The 16,126-nt window shown below is 34.8% G+C and overlaps 1 long non-coding RNA gene across 1 annotated transcript in view; it reads left to right on the top strand.

The window, feature by feature from the left end:
* LOC135969508 (uncharacterized) overlaps positions 1-16,126 on the top strand; it is an 84,265-nt gene that overhangs the window by 36,045 nt on the left and 32,094 nt on the right. The window contains exon 2 of the long non-coding RNA XR_010584770.1: positions 3,488-3,542. This is a non-coding gene — a long non-coding RNA (uncharacterized lncRNA). The remainder of the gene's footprint in view (positions 1-3,487; positions 3,543-16,126) is intronic.

Raw genomic sequence — 16,126 nt, 5'->3', positions numbered from 1 at the left:
AAAGCATGACGTGAGAATTAAATGAATAATAATATGAAGTAAACATCAAATTGAAAACAACTTTTGGACATTTTTGGCCACTGTGTCTCAGAAAGTAGAAACAATATAGAATCTTTCCTGCTAGTTAAGTAATTGAATACATGGACCACATAGGCTTCAAGAGAAAAACAATATTCTCCAGTGTGTTTCTTTAAGAAATAATTTGATAAAATATGAAATTGCCTCACCTATTCTCAGAGAACAGCTCTATGATACATATATGTTGAGTTGACTGAGCTGAACACCATATGGAGGACTTACTATTTATTTATTAATGCCTTTTTTTTTTTTTCCTTTGAGACCCTGTGGTGAGTACAGCTTAAGTCCCTGACACGGAAAGGTGTTGAAAAAGCCACTCACCCCACATTTGCCTTTTGTCCTAACAAGAGAGTTCATCTGTACATTGAGGCACAGAGACATTTTATAGCTCCTTATTTAATGACTCAAATCTCTCACTAACCAGAACAATGAGCTCCTATTATTACAACATATTAACATATCTTCATCTTCCAAAAGTTCTGCATAATTATATTTCTACAAAATTGCGTATACAATTTGACCTTCATTCCTAAATTGATTTTTTTGGGGGAACAGGTGTTATTTTTTCTAAAGCAGTGTTACATATTTTTTATTTCATCTTTAACTTTATTGCCTGCTGTTCAGAGATTATTGGTGATAACTATGCAGATCATTATAAAGTTTCACAATTTAATATAATTTTGAAAGAGCATTGCATTGAGATTATGAATTTTTAGCATTATCTTAAATATAATAATGAACATATATGAAAGGATGATGTACAATTACATATTTGATATTTCAACTTATCAATTCATTTTCAAGTCCTAAATTTTCCTTAATAATTTTTGGTCAGAGACATAAATATGCATTATATTTTTCTATATTAATTGTATTTTTTTCTATTTTATTGGTTTTAATGAATACTATGCAAATTACAGTACTTTGTTGTATTAACTACCTTTTGTTTCCTCTTTTACAACCCTTGATTTCATGTGTTTTTGCCCTAAATACAGCATTATCTCAAGGAAAGACTCTTATAATCAAACTGTAAAATATTTGCTTTTACATTTCAAATGTCAGAGTTTAAATAAATAAATATGTCGTGAGAAAATATGTGAAAGCTGGGCGTTCTTCTCTCCTGATAATAGAAGATGAAGATTCTCTTAGCTGGGAGAGTGAAAAGAATTAATTAGAAATCAAGAGTTATACTCTCTTGAACTTCTATGTATCTTAAAGAAGAGACTTTTAAATTTAACTTTTATCGTAGCAGAGGAGAAGATACATATTGAAAACAAAAGTGTGTTTGAAGGATCCAAGAGAAGAGGGCCAATGTATTGCTGTTACGAAGGAGGAACTAAAGTGTATAGCATACAAGCAGTAGTTGAGGACATGGCTCCACTTGTTATTTGGGCAGAAATTCTTGGCCCCATATTCCCTCGCCAAGTTTTCCTATGTTCACTTTGACTGAGAAGCAACCAAATGACTCTTATAAGGTCAGGAGAGATATAGAAGTAGCCAATGGAAAGGGATAGGCCTAAGAGAGCTTCATGTATGGTTTAAAAGAGAAGCTGCAATGATCTACTAATAGAGACTTTCTGAAAGCATAAATGTATTAGAAAAATCAGCACACACAGGTTAAAAACAACTCTGGTAAGTGGGCTGGATGCCTGGATTGACTGAGGAAACTTGAAAAGACTTCACTAAAATTGACAGATTAGGTTTCTGGTATCAGGGGAGTGAATCTCAAAATAGGAATTAAATTCAGACATAAATAAACCGATTATATATATATGTATATATAGCCTTTCTTAAACTCAGAGAGACAAATATATATCTATATATACTTTTACATGTATATTCACTTATATAAATGCAACTATTTTTCATTTTTCAATTACCAAAAAGGAAATATGTATGTTTAGTTGATCTATATGTCTACATAAATACGTAAATAAACACATAAATTATGCTCCAGTCATTTTGAGATCTAAGATTACAATAAATGATACCATATAATTTATTTTTAATACAAAATGCATTTTAATAGAAAAATTTAATAAATTGACAGTAATTTGCATGGCTAATTCATCAGATGTTACTTGTCTCATAGTGTGTAGAATATCTATTTTGTTACTCCTTTTGATTTTTATTAGTTTATCTATCTATGTCTCTATAGATCATAATTTATTTGAATATATTTTCAAATATTTCTCATCATAAATTCCATATACATATTTTGCTATTCTTAAAGTTGCTAAAATATTATTCTTCATTTTCTGTTTTAATCATCAGTGATAACATTTTATCTTTTGAGCAATTTCTTATATATGATATAAAATGAGAAAATAATTTTATTTTTCTTCACAATGTCTTTCTACAGTTTATTTCTACAATCTGAAATTTTTAGATGCTTACTGTTTTGAATATTTTAGTGTTAATTATTTTTCCTTTACTGCCTTTTTTCAAAATTTCATTTGATGTGTTTCTAACAATTAACAGCAATTATATTATTTTGTATGTTGTTTTGCTTTATTTGCTTATCGTCAGCCTTTTATATATTGCACAGGGAAGGTGAGATGTACATTGACTGTTTCGTTCTTTGGAAATACAGATAATAATATATTGTTACTGTTTTGGATCACTTTTTTGTTTGTTTTGGGGTTTTGTTTTTTGTTTTTACAAGCTGGTTGTATGCAAGTCTCTTCCTTTATTATTAAAATTTATAGTTACCAGATTTTCACTGTGTGTATTTTTCTTCTAAGAAATTTTACCTAATAACTGATTAGCTTTTTGAATGTAGTTATATTTCCTTCAGCTTAAAGAAATAATTATCTAGCATTTGAAAGAATTTTGCTAGCTGCTCTTATAATTTGCTGATTAAATTTGTTATATCTAAACTTTATTAACTATTTTATTCACTGAAGTTTGTCTTTCATTCCTTGTTTACTTACAATAGTAACACACGGATATAATCTTGATAATCATTATTAAGTGGTACAGATAAAATAAATGTTACTCCTTGATTAGTCTCAATTTTCAAACCATTCTCCTCTACAGAAGGTGTTTTTTTTATAGTGAGAACTTAAGATATCTAGTTCTTTTTTCTATATATTTATAATTACACATGGGCATATTCACATGTACACACACACACACACACACACACGGGAGTTTTGATTTGTCAGTTTTTCCCATAAATGAGATAAAGCAATAAAATGTCCGTCTTCCTTTTGCCAGTTAACATGTCTTTAAATTTTTTTATGTGATTTTACAAGGTTTTACACATTTTTTAAAGTTTTGACTTATACTTTCTGGTATGGATATAAAACAGCTCAATATTGGTAAGCATTCAATTACCTTTATTTTTTTACTTTATAAATGATTATGCAAAGCATATCTTTTGACTAGGTTTGTTTTTCATCTCCAGGCATCTGTCTCGTTCACAAGTATTATCTCAACATGCAACGCAGCGACCAACGACAGTAAGTGCAACAGAGTGTATGTAAATTATCAAAACCTTTGGAGTAGTTATAAGCAATAACAAAACGTTTATATGAATTTGACACTTGCTATGTACAAACTATTAACCAGGCCTGGAATGGTAGCTGGTGCCTGTAATCCCAGCTACTTGGGAGGCTGAGGCAGGAGGATCATTTGCGCCTAGAAGTTTCAGGCCACAGTAAGCTATGATCACACCACTGCACTCCAAACTGGGTGACAGAGTGAGGATCCATTAAAAAAAAAAAAAAAAATCAATGGTGCTACATAGATTCCAATGGAAAGTACCCTAAGATCGTTGAATGATGTAGGTGTTTTCTGTTTGACAATAACATGATAGAAATGGATACTATGTAATCATGTTTTTAAAAACAACTTGAGTTCTTGAAGCACATAATTTTTCTTCAAAATAGAGGAAAACAATTTGTTTTTGGAAGTTTCATGTGTGAACCAGAATCTTTTAGCTTAAAAAAAAAATCTAGGGTCATTTTCGCTATTGGCTAAAGATAAGCAGAAATTGATGAAGGGGTCAATTTTCAATAATGACAAATTATAATATAAATATTCACCATGGAAGATGGTCAAAAGGCAGAAAATATTTAAGATAAATATAATGCAGATGCTAACCGAGGAAAAAGTCATTTCCCGTTGACAGTTTTCAAGTTTTGATTTCCTAGTTTTTCCAGTTAGTGCTCTAAAATGAGTGGTTTAAGCATTTTGACAAGGAAACGTAAATTAGTTATGAACTACTGTTGGCTCTCTGGAATGACACATTTGACCCTGGGCTATGACTAATTGGGACATATACTCATGGGCTCCAGGCAGCAGACATCTTGGCAGAGGCTCTGGAAGGCTGATGATAGTAGTAAAAGATGTGGATGAACTAGGTCTTTGAGGTGAAAAAATAAGGGAAAAGAAATCAAGATTGAAACTCATTCACATATAATCACTCCAAACTCTCTCATTTATTATTTATTAAGTTTAGCATGCCAGCATCATAGTCCTCACACTCTTTTTTTGCCTGAATGTTGCCATTTTCTGTTTTTGTTGTTGTTTTTAAGATTTCCCTTTTTCTCATTTTAGGCATATTTCAGTGGATTGGAAAGAAGAGGTGTCACAATTTGTTTGGGAGATGAATTGTGAATTATAGTTCTGCTTTTTCCATTGTAATTTTCTCAAGGTTGCATGACATAATATTATACTTTAGTTTTCAAAAGTCTTTGACTATGTCAGCAATATCAGAGCAATCAGTCAAATCCAACCCTCTTAAATATCTAAGTTTAGGGTATAATTAGTATGATTCTCAGTACTGTATTACAACAGATATGGGAATAATATTTTCAAGGAGACCAATCCTAATACAAGAAGAAATTACTCAACTCAAATAATAATCTAGTCATTTTCATAGATTCATTCAGAGACTCTGTTAGTCTGCTCGGGCTGGTTTATGGTTTGAATGTTTGTCCCCTCCAAATCTCTTGTTGAAATATAATTTCCAAAATTGGAGGCAGGTCTTGGTGGGGGTGATTGACTCATGGGACAGATCCCTCATGAGTGGTTTAGCACCATCTCCTTGGTAAAAGTGAGTTACCCCTCAGTTCACATGAGATCTGGTTCTTTAAAAGAGTCTGGGACCTGCTGCTTCTCTTTCTCACCATGTGATGTATTGGCTTCCCTTTGCCTTCTGCCTTGTTTGTAAGCTTCCTGAGCCCCTTGCAAGAGGCAAATGCCAGCACTATGGTTCTGTACTGGTTGCAGAACCATGAGCCCATTCAACCTCTTTTTGTAAGTTACCCACTCTCAGGTGTTGCTTTATGGTCATACAAATTGACTAACATAGGCTGCCATAACAGAATACCCCAAACTGAGTGTCTTAAAGCACATAAAATTAATTTTCTCACAGTTCTGGAGCTTAGAAGTCCAATATCCATCAGAGTTGGTTTCAGGTAAGTTTTCTCTCTTTGTCTTATAGGCAGACACCTTCTGGCTATGTACTCACATGGCCTTTTCTCTATGCCTGCAGAAAGAAGGAGAAATCTCTGGTGTCTCTTCCTCTTATTATAAGGATATCGGTCCTGTTGGATTAGGGACCCATTCTTATGACCTCACTTAACCTTAATTACCTCCTTAAAGGACCTATCTTCAAATACAGTTACATTGGAGGTTACGGCTTTAGGACATAAGTTGTGGGAAAACATAACTCATTCCATAACAGAGATGATACTAAAAATATTTCACAATTAATAGATCATGACACCAACCACTCACAATGGGAAACAATAATGACCACAACAGTGTCATAAAAACCTCAGTAAAGTCTCTATAAACTGATTTTTATTCTAATTAGAATTAGTTTATTAACATTTGGTCTTATTAAACCATACATTAAGTCTGTTCAATATCAGTATAATTATGCCCATATTAACTCCTTGAAGGTAATATTTACTTCCACAAACTTAAAACTTACCAAGTAAAACACACAAAAAAGTCTGTATAGGATAATAGTAATAACTATAATGCCTCTCAGCTGGATGCTACTATAATCTAGCACTAATAGTCATAGTCATCAAAATTATTATTCTTGGCTAAAGATTAAAAACGATTCTGTATATGCTCTAAATGCAATGCACACCATAAGAAAACTACAATTGATTTTCATTACCTGAACATCCAACTTTATAACTAAAAAGTAACATTTTCCTGTTACTGATATAGCTTACACTATTACTGTCCTTTAGAACAGGCTTTATAATTTTCTTTTCTTGGGATTAAAGTTATCAATTCATCAATGTATTTTCTATTTAAGTTTTTAAAAAATGTGTTAACATTTATTTGCAAGATTAAGAAGCATATTTTAAAAAAACAAAAAATTCATGCAAATGCGTAAATATCTTTTTCTACTTTAACATAGTGATGTTGCAGCTGACAGTGTTAACATTATGTCTCCAAAAATTAAGTCACAGTTTCCATAAATCCTAATTGGTAATGCCTTACTATTCAGAAGAAGTTTTTTTTTTTTCTTTTCTTTTCTTTTTTTAGAGGGAATCTCACTCTGTTGTCCATCCTGGAGCGCAGTGGCACAATCACTGCTCACTGCAACCTCCACTTGCCGCATTCAAGAGATTCTCCTGCTTTAGCCTCCCAAGTAGCTTGGATTACAGATGCATGCCGCTGCAACCAGCTAATATTTTGTGTGTGTGTGTGTGTGTGTGTGTATATATATATATATTTAGTAGGGACAGAGTTGCACCATGTTCCCTAGGCTGGTCCCAAACTCCTAAGATCAAGGAATCCACAGGCCTTGGCCTCCTAAAAGTGCTAGGATTACAGGCATGAGCCACCGTGCCTGGTCTTGGAAGATTTTAATTAATTATTTATTTATTTATTTATTTATTTATTTATTTATTTATTTTTATTATACTTTAAGTTCTGGGGTACATGTGCACAACGTGCAGGTTTGTTACATATGTACACATGTGCCATGTTGGTGTGCTGCATCCATTAACTTGTCATTTACATGAGGTATATCTCCTAATGCTATCCATCTCCCCTCCCACCTACCCACAATAGGCCCCAGTGTGTGATGTTCCCCTTCCTGTGTCCAAGTGATTTCATTGTTCAATTCTCACCTATAAGTGAGAACATGTGGTGTTTGATTTTCTGTTCTTACAATAGTTTACTGAGAATGATGGTTTCCAGCTGCATCCATGTCCCTACAAGGACACAAACTCATCCTTTTTGTGGCTGCATAGTATTCCATGGTGTATATGTGCCATATTTTCTTAATCCAGTCTGTCACCGATGGACATTTGGGTTGATTCCAAGTCTTTGCTATTGTGAATAGTGCCACAATAAACATACATGTGCATGTGTCTTTATAGCAGCATAATTTATAATTCCTTGGGCCTATCCCCAGTAATAGGATGGCTGGGTCAAATGGTGTTTCTAGTTCTAGATCCTTGAGGAATCGCCATACTGTTTTCCACAATGGTTGAACTAGTTTACAATCCCACCAGCAGTGTAAAAGTGTTCCTATTTCTCCACATCCTCTCCAGCACCTGTTGTTTCCTGACTTTTTAATGATTGCCATTCTAACTGGTGTGAGATGGTATCTCATTGTGGTTTTGATTTGCATTTCTCTGATGGCCAATGATGATGAGCATTTTTTCATGTGTCTGTTGGCTGTATAAATGTCTTCTTTTGAGAAGTGTCTGTTCATATCCTTTGCCCACTGTTTGATGGGGTTGTTTGTTTTTTTTTCTTGGAAATTTGTTTGAGTTCTTTGTTGGTTCTGGATATTAGCCCTTTGTCAAATGAGTAGATTGGAAAAACTTTCTCTCATTCTGTAGGTTGCCTGTTCACTCTGATGGTAGTTTCTTTTGCTGTGCAGAAGCTCTTTAGTTTAATTAGATCCCATTTGTCAATTTTGGCTTTTGTTGCCATTGCTTTTGGTGTTTTAGACACGAAGTCCTTGCTCATGCCTATGTCCTCAATGGTATTACCTAGGTTTTCTTCTAGGATTTTTATGGCTTTAAGTGTAACATTTAAGTCCCTAATCCATATTGAATTAATTTTCATATAAAGAGTCAGGAAAGATCCAGTTTCAGCTTTCTACTTATGGCTAGTCAATTTTCCCAGCACCATTTATGAGATAGGGAATCCTTTCCCCATTTCTCGTTTCTGTCAGGTTTGTCAAAGATCAGATGGCTGTAGATGTGTGGTATTATTTCTGAGGGCTCTTTTCTGTTCCATTGTTCTATATGTCTGTTTTGGTACCAGTCCCATGCTGTTTTGGTTACTGTAGCCTTGTAGTATAGTTTGAAGTCAGGTAACGTGATGCCTCCAGCTTTGTTCTTTTGGCTTAGGATTGTCTTGGCAATGTGGACTCTTTTGGTTCCATATGAACTTTAAAGCAGTTTTTTGTTGTTGGTTTTTTTTTTTTCCAATTCTGTGAAGAAAGTCATTGGTAGCTTGATGGGGATGGCATTGAATCTATAAATTACCTTGGGCAGTATGGCCATTTTCATGATATTGATTCTTCCTATTCATGAGCATAGTATGTTCTTCCACTTGTTTGTGTCCTTTTTTATTTCACTAAGCTGTGATTTGTAGTTATCCTTGAAGAGGTCCTTCACATCCATTGTAAGTTGGATTCCTAGGTATTTTATTCTCTTTGAAGCTATTGTGAATGGGAGTTCATTCATGATTTGGCTCTCTGTTTGTCTCTTATTGATGTATAAGAATGCTTGTGATTTTTGCACATTGATTTTGCATCCTGAGAAATTGCTGAAGTTTCTTATCAGCTTAAGGAGATTTTGGGCTGAGACGATGGGGTTTTCTAAATATACAATCATGTGATCTGCAAACAGGGACAATTTGACTTCTTCTTTTCCCAATTGAATATCCTTCATTTCTGTCTCTTGCCTGATTGCCCTAGCCAGAACTTCCAACATTATATTGAATAGGAGTGGTAAGAGAGGGCATCCCTGTCTTGTGCCAGTTTTCAAAAGGAATGCTTTCAGTTTTTGCCCATTCAGTATGATATTGGCTGTGGGTTTGTCATAAATAGCTCTTATTATTTTGAGATATGTTCCATCAATACAGAATTTATTAAGAGTTTTTAGCATGAAGGGCTGTTGAATTTTGTCAAATGTCTTTTCTGCATCTGTCAAGTTAATCATGTGATTTTTGTCTTTGGTTCTGTTTATATGCTGGATTACTTTTATTGTTTTGCATATGTTGAACCAGCCTTGCATCCCAGGGATGAAACCCACTTGATCATGGTGGATAAGCTTTTTGATGTGCTGCTGGATTTGGTTTGCCAGTATTTTATTGAGGACGTTTTCATCGATGTTCATCAGAGATATTGGTCTAAAATTATCTTTTTTGTTGTGTCTCTTCCAGGCTTTGGTATCAGGATGATGCTGGCCTCATAAAATGAGTTAGGGAGGGTTCCCTCTTTTTCTATTGACTGGAATAGTTTTAGAAGGAAACGTACCAGCTCCTCCTTGTACCTCTGGTAGCATTTGGTTGTAAATCTGTCTGGTCCTGTACTTTTTTTGGTTGGTAGGCTATTAATTATTGCCTCAGTTTCAGAGCCTGCTATTGTTCTATTCAGGGATTCAGCTTCTTCCTGGTTTAGTCTTTGGCGAGTGTATGTGTCCAGGAATTTATCCATTTCTTCTAGGTTTTCTAGTTTATTTGTGTAGAGGTGTTTATAGTATTCTTTGATGGTAGTTTGCATTTCTGTGCGGTCAGTGGTAATATTCCCTTTATCATTTTTTATTGCATCTATTTGATTTTTCTCTCTTCTCTTCTCCATTATTCTTGCTAGTGGTCTATCAATTTTGTTGATCTTTTCAAAAAACCAGCTCCTGGATTCATTGATTTTTTTGGGGGGTTTTTTGTGTCTCTCTCTCCTTCAATTCTGCTCTGATCTTAGTTATGTCTTGCCTTCTGCTGGCTTTTGAATTCGTTTGCTCTTTCTTCTCTAGTTCCTTTAATTGTGATGTTAGTGTGTCATTTTTAGATCTTTCCTGCTTTCTCTTGTCACGACTTAGTGCTATAAATTTCCCTCTACACACTGCTTTAAATGTGTCCCAGAGATTCTGGGATGTTGTATCTCTTTTCTCATTGGTTTCAAAGAACATCTTTATTTCTGCCTTCATTTCGTTATGTACCCAGTAGTCATTCAGAAGCAGGTTGTTCAGTTTCCATTTAGTTGAGCGGTTTTGATTGAATTTTTTAGTCCTGAGTTCTAGTTTGATTGCACTGTGGTTTGAGAGACAGTTTGTTATAATTTCTGTTCTTGTACATTTGCTGAGGAGTGCTTTACTTCCAACTATGTGGTCAATTTTGGAATAAGTGAGATGTGGTGCTGAGAGGAATGTACATTCTGTTGATTTGGGGTGGAGAGTTCTGTAGATGTCTATTAGATCCACTTGGTGCAGAGTTGAGTTCAATTCCTGGATATCCTTGTTAACTTTCTGTCTTGTTGATCTGTCTAATGTTAACAGCGGGGTGTTAAAGTCTCCCATTATTATTGTATGGTAGTCTAAGTCTCTTTGTAAGTCTCTAAGGACTTGCTTTATGAATCTGGGTCCTGCTGTATTGGGTGCATATATATTTATGATAGTTAGCTCTTCTTGTTGAATTGATCCCTTTACCATTATGTAATGGCCTTGTCTCTTTTGATCTTCAATGGTTTAAAATCTGTTTTATCAGAGACTAGGATTGCAATCCCAGCCTTTTTTTGTTTGTTTGTTTTCCATTTGCTTGGTAGATCTTCCTCCATCCCTTTATTTTGAGCCTATGTGTGTCTCTGCATGTGAGATGGGTCTCCTGAATACAGCAAATTGATCAATCTTGACTCTTTATTGAACTTGTCAATCTGTGTCTTTTAATTGGACTGTTTAGTTCATTTACATTTAAGGTTAATATTGTTATGTGTGAACCTGATCCTGTTATTATGATATTAGCTGGTTATTTTGCTCATTAGTTGATGCAGTTTCTTCCTAGCATCAATGGTCGTTACATTTTGGCATGTTTTTGCAATGGCTGGTACTGGTTTTACCCTTCCATGTTTCGTGCTTCCTTCAGGATCTCTTGTAGGGCAGGCCTTGCAGTGACAAACTCTCTAAGCATTTGCTTGTCTGTAAAATATTTTATTTCTCCTTCACTTATGAAACTTAGTTTGGTTGGATATGAAATTCCGGGTTGAAAATTCTTTTCTTTAAGAATGTTGAATATTGGTGCCCACTCTCGTCCAGCTTGTAGAGAGTTTCTGCCAAGAGATCTGCTGTTAGTCTGATGGGCTTCCCTTTGTGGGTAACCTGACCTTTCTCTCTGGCTGCCCTTAACGTTTTTTCCTTCATTTCAACTTTGGTGAATCTGACAATTATGTGTCTTGGAGTTGCTCTTCTCGGGAAGTATCTTTGTGGCGTTCTCTGTATTTCTTGAATTTGAATGTTGGCCTGCCTTGCTAGGTTGGGGAAGTTCTCCTGGATAATATCCTACAGAGTGTTTTCCAACTTGGTTCCATTCTCTTTGTCACTTTCAGGCACAACAATCAGACATAGATTTGGTCTTTTCACATAATCCCATATTTCTTGGAGGCTTTGTTCATTTATTTTTACTCTTTTTTCTCTAAACTTCTCTTCTCACTTGATTTCATTCATTTGATCTTCAATCACTGATAGTATTTCTTCCAGTTGATCAAGTCAGTTACTGAAGCTTGTGCAATTGTCACGTAGTTATCGTGTCATGGTTTTCATCTCTATCAGTTTGTTTATGGACTTCTCTGCATTGGTTATTCTAGTTATCCATTCTTCCATTCTTTTTTCAAGGTTTTTAGATCCTTTGCGCTGGGTACCTAGCTCCTCCTTAAGCTCTGAGAAGTTTGATCGACTGAAGCTTTCTTCTCTCAACTCTTCAAAGTCATTCTCCATCCAGCTTTGTTCCGTTGCTGTCAATGAGCTGTATTCCTTTGGAGGGGAAGATGTGCTCTGATTTTTTGAATTTCCAGCTTTTCCGCACTGCTTTTTCCCCATCTTTGTGGTTTTATCTGCCTTTGGTCTTTGATGATGGTGACGTATTGATGGGGTTTTTGTGTGTGTGTCCTTTCTGTTTGTTAATTTTCCTTCTAACAATCAGGACCCTTAGCTGTAGGTCTGTTGGAGTTTGCTTGAGGTCCACTCCAGATGCTGTTTGCCTGGGTATCAGCAGCAGAGGCTGCAGAAGTTAGAATATTGCTGAACAGTGAGTGTTGCTGTCTGATTCTTGCTCTGGAAGCTTCAGAGGTGTACCCAGCTGTGTGAGGTGTGAGGTGTCAGTCTGCATCTAGTGGGGGATGTCTCGCAGTTAGGCTTCTTAGGCTTCAGGGACCCACTTGAGCAGGCAGTCTGTCCGTTCTCAGATCTCAACCTCCGTGCTGGGAGAACCACTGCTCTCTTCAAAGCTGTCATACAGGGACATTTACATCTGCAGAGGTTTCTGCTGCTTTTTGTTTAGCTATGCCTTGTCCCCAGAGGTGGAGTCTACAGAGGCAGGTAGGCCTCATTCAGCTGTGGTGGGCTCCACCCAGTTCGAGATTCCCAGTGGCTTTGTTTACCTACTTAAGCCTCAGCAATGGCAGGCACCCCTCTCCTAGCCTCACTGCCACCTTGCAGTTAGATCTCATACTGTTGTGCTAGCAATGAGGGAGGCTCTGTGGACATAGGACCTTCTGGGCCAGGCATAGGATATAATCTCCTGGTGTGCTGTTTGCTAAGACCCTTGGTAAAGTGCAGCATTAGGATGGGAGTTACTCTATTTTCCAGGTGTTCTATGTCTCAGTTTCCCTTGGCTAGGAAAAGGAATTCCCTTCCCCCTTGCACTTCCCACATGAGGTGATGCTTCGCCCTGCTTCAGCTCTCGCTGGTTGGGCTGCACCCACTGACCAGCACCAACAGTCCGACACACCCTAGTGAGATGAACCCCGTACCTCAGTTGAAAATGCAGAAATCACCCGTCTTCTGTGTCGCTCACGCTGGGAGCTGGAGGCTGGAACTCTTCCTATTTAGCCATCTTGGGCACCCACCCCAGGAAGATTTTAATAATAGCACAAATCTTCTCCTTTAAATCCCATTGACAAAAACTAAGTATCTTGTCCATCCCTAGTGGCAAAAGAAAATGAGTATAGTTCATTTTAACCTTTATCTAAACATGGGTTTGACAGTTGTCATTTGCCATACTCTGTATTAGGCAGAAAATATTATTTCTTAGTCTATACAGCAACCAAACAAGGGATTTATTTTTATCCTTATTTTATGAATGCTGTCACATTGTCACCATAAATCACTGAAAGACACGAATATTTTGTAATGTTGGGATCTAAAACTAACTCTACTGTATCTACCTACAAATCATGTTCTCAAACTTTGCCAAATTTTAAGTTATTTTTTCAGTTTAAAACATATGATCACTACTTGTGTCTATTAGGTACATTGTATGCTACAGACTGGAGGTGACACTCCTTTATGGCTCTTACAAATGTCATGAAAATTTACTTCTATTTAGTTATAGTGTTTGAGTTAGAATATGCCTTTTGGTGGGGAGAGTGGGTGTGGAGAACAAAGAAAAGAGAGAAGGAGGGAAAGAGGGAAGGAAAGATTCAGTTGGAAATGAAAACATTCTTATGATTCAATTAGACTTTTATCTAATTTTGCTTATGGTGAGCCTTGAATAAAGGTATTATTCAAGGAAATAAAGGTATTATTAAAGGAAAGCCATTAAAAGCAATTTGAATTCCCTTAATAAATATTTTGAAAGTACAAAAGTAGTACTGAGCATATATAATAGATATAATATTCAGAATTTAGTAATTACAAGATGATTTGTCCTTTGAATCTAAGTTCAATTTTATTCTAGCTTTCATTCATTAAAAAACCTCTTATTTTTATAATATTAAAAAATTATAATTATCACTAATACATTGATAAACCAATTTTTGAAGTAACCCTAGTTTAAAAGAAATATCTTAATGTCTTAATGTAATATATTTAAATTTCCAAGAAAAGAAAATCAGAACTCATTTTTTAATTGCTAAAGAAAATACTAGCCATTACCTAGATATCAGTTAATAAAATATATATATATATAGTGTTATATTAATGTAATGTATTATTAATTTATATGTAGGGAAACAGGTCTATTGTTTACTATCTTTTACTAAATTGTCTAAAGTACAATTTATATCTAAATATAAACAGTACTGTTTCTAGGTATATAGAACAATGCTGCAAGTCTTATACTTCAACAACTGTTGCTCTACACAAACTTGAGAACAACATGTTTTGATGGGAAAGTGGTAGAATCTATAACCATCTCTGAATTTTAGTTTCCACTCTTTCATCTGTTAACCTCATGGTGCAGATCAGACAAGTCTACATTTCCAATTGGAATCTTTATCTTTATTTTATAAAACTATTAACAATAAAACTCACTCAATGCCTTAGTCAGTTTGGGCTGTTATAACAAATTACGATAGACTGAGTGGTTTATAAACAACAGAGACTTATTAGGTTGTTTATAAACAACAGAAGCTTATTACATTGGCCATTAAAATGGCAAAACCACAATTACTTTTTCACTAACATAATATTTACCATAGTTCTGGAGGCTGAAAATTCAAGACCAGGGTGCCAGCATGGTCAATTCTGGTAAGATTTTTCTTCCATCTTAGAGACTACTATCTTCCTTTGGCACCCTCACATGGCAGAAAGAGAATAAGAGAGTTTTTTGTGGTCCTTCTTATAATGGCACTAATTTCACTTATGAAGGCTTCACCTTTATTACCTAGTTACCTCTTAAAAGTCCCACTTTCTAATATCATCACAATGAGGATTAACGTTTGTGAGGAAACAAAAACATTTAGTTGGTTGCACCCAGTAAGCTATCATGAGAATACAAAATAGGTGAAAACAATTACTATATCCCTCACACTCAAATTATATTGATTTTCTTTCTTTCCATCGTATCACATGATCTGAAGACACTGATATCTCTAAATACCTACAATTCCTTCATTCCTTTTGTTATCAGTAAAGAAGAAAAAGGAAACATATTTTCTGATTACAGATTTTGTGGCTAGCATTATACACAGATTTAAACATTGTATGTCTAAGCCACTCCACAAACCTAAAAGACTTTTGTTTATTCCTACACATTAACTGATATCTAAACACTTAATGAATTCTCCAATTTAGCCAAAAAGTGATCAAAGCAGGGTTCATTTCAACCATTTGATTTCAACTCTAATTTCTGCAATTTGCATTGCTTTATTATCCAAGGAGTAGATCTAGTGATTTCTAAAAAATGGAAGAAAATACAAGTGTATAGTTACACTGGAGTAATGAGAAAAAATATTCATACATATAGCATAATTTGAGGGAGGGGGAGGATATCAATAAACAGATAAAATCTAGGCATTTTTCTCTCAGAAATGTCATATTTTATGTATTTGAAATAATCTAGGAATATTAAGATTGATGTGGAAATTGTATACCTTGTTAATTGTTTCCTTAAAGAGATACAAGATCAACAGAGTAGGAAGTTCTTCATATCAAAATAAAATAAAATGCTCCCAAACTTGTATGTCTTTTGCTGGAATTTAGCTTGATGTTATCATTAAAATTCAACAGTTATTTCATCCTCAGAACATTAGTAAATGGACTGATTACTTTGATAATAGTAATAGCTGTTAGGCACTTCCCTGATAAACCTCTTAAATTTGGAGGACTTTGAAGCAAGCTTACTAGAAAGATATTGCACTGTTCCTTTATCTGCAAAAAAATTTCTCCCACAATTTAAAAAATAACTCCACTAGGATTTAAATTTATTATTGTTCAAAGGATTTTCAAAGGAAAGGAAGGTGCTGCTAAATACGTTTAAGGAAGTTTTGATGTTTTCAACCATTATGAAACCATTTTGACTTAGTAACATATAAATAATTATTTGTACATAATTTTTTACACAAATACAAATAGTTGCTTTTCATTTCTAGTTATGAATATAACATTAATACATGAGA

This window comes from Macaca fascicularis, chromosome 2 (assembly GCF_037993035.2).
Source record: "Macaca fascicularis isolate 582-1 chromosome 2, T2T-MFA8v1.1".
Classification (NCBI taxonomy): Eukaryota; Metazoa; Chordata; class Mammalia; order Primates; family Cercopithecidae; genus Macaca; species Macaca fascicularis.
This window is presented reverse-complemented; position numbering and strand designations above follow the sequence as displayed.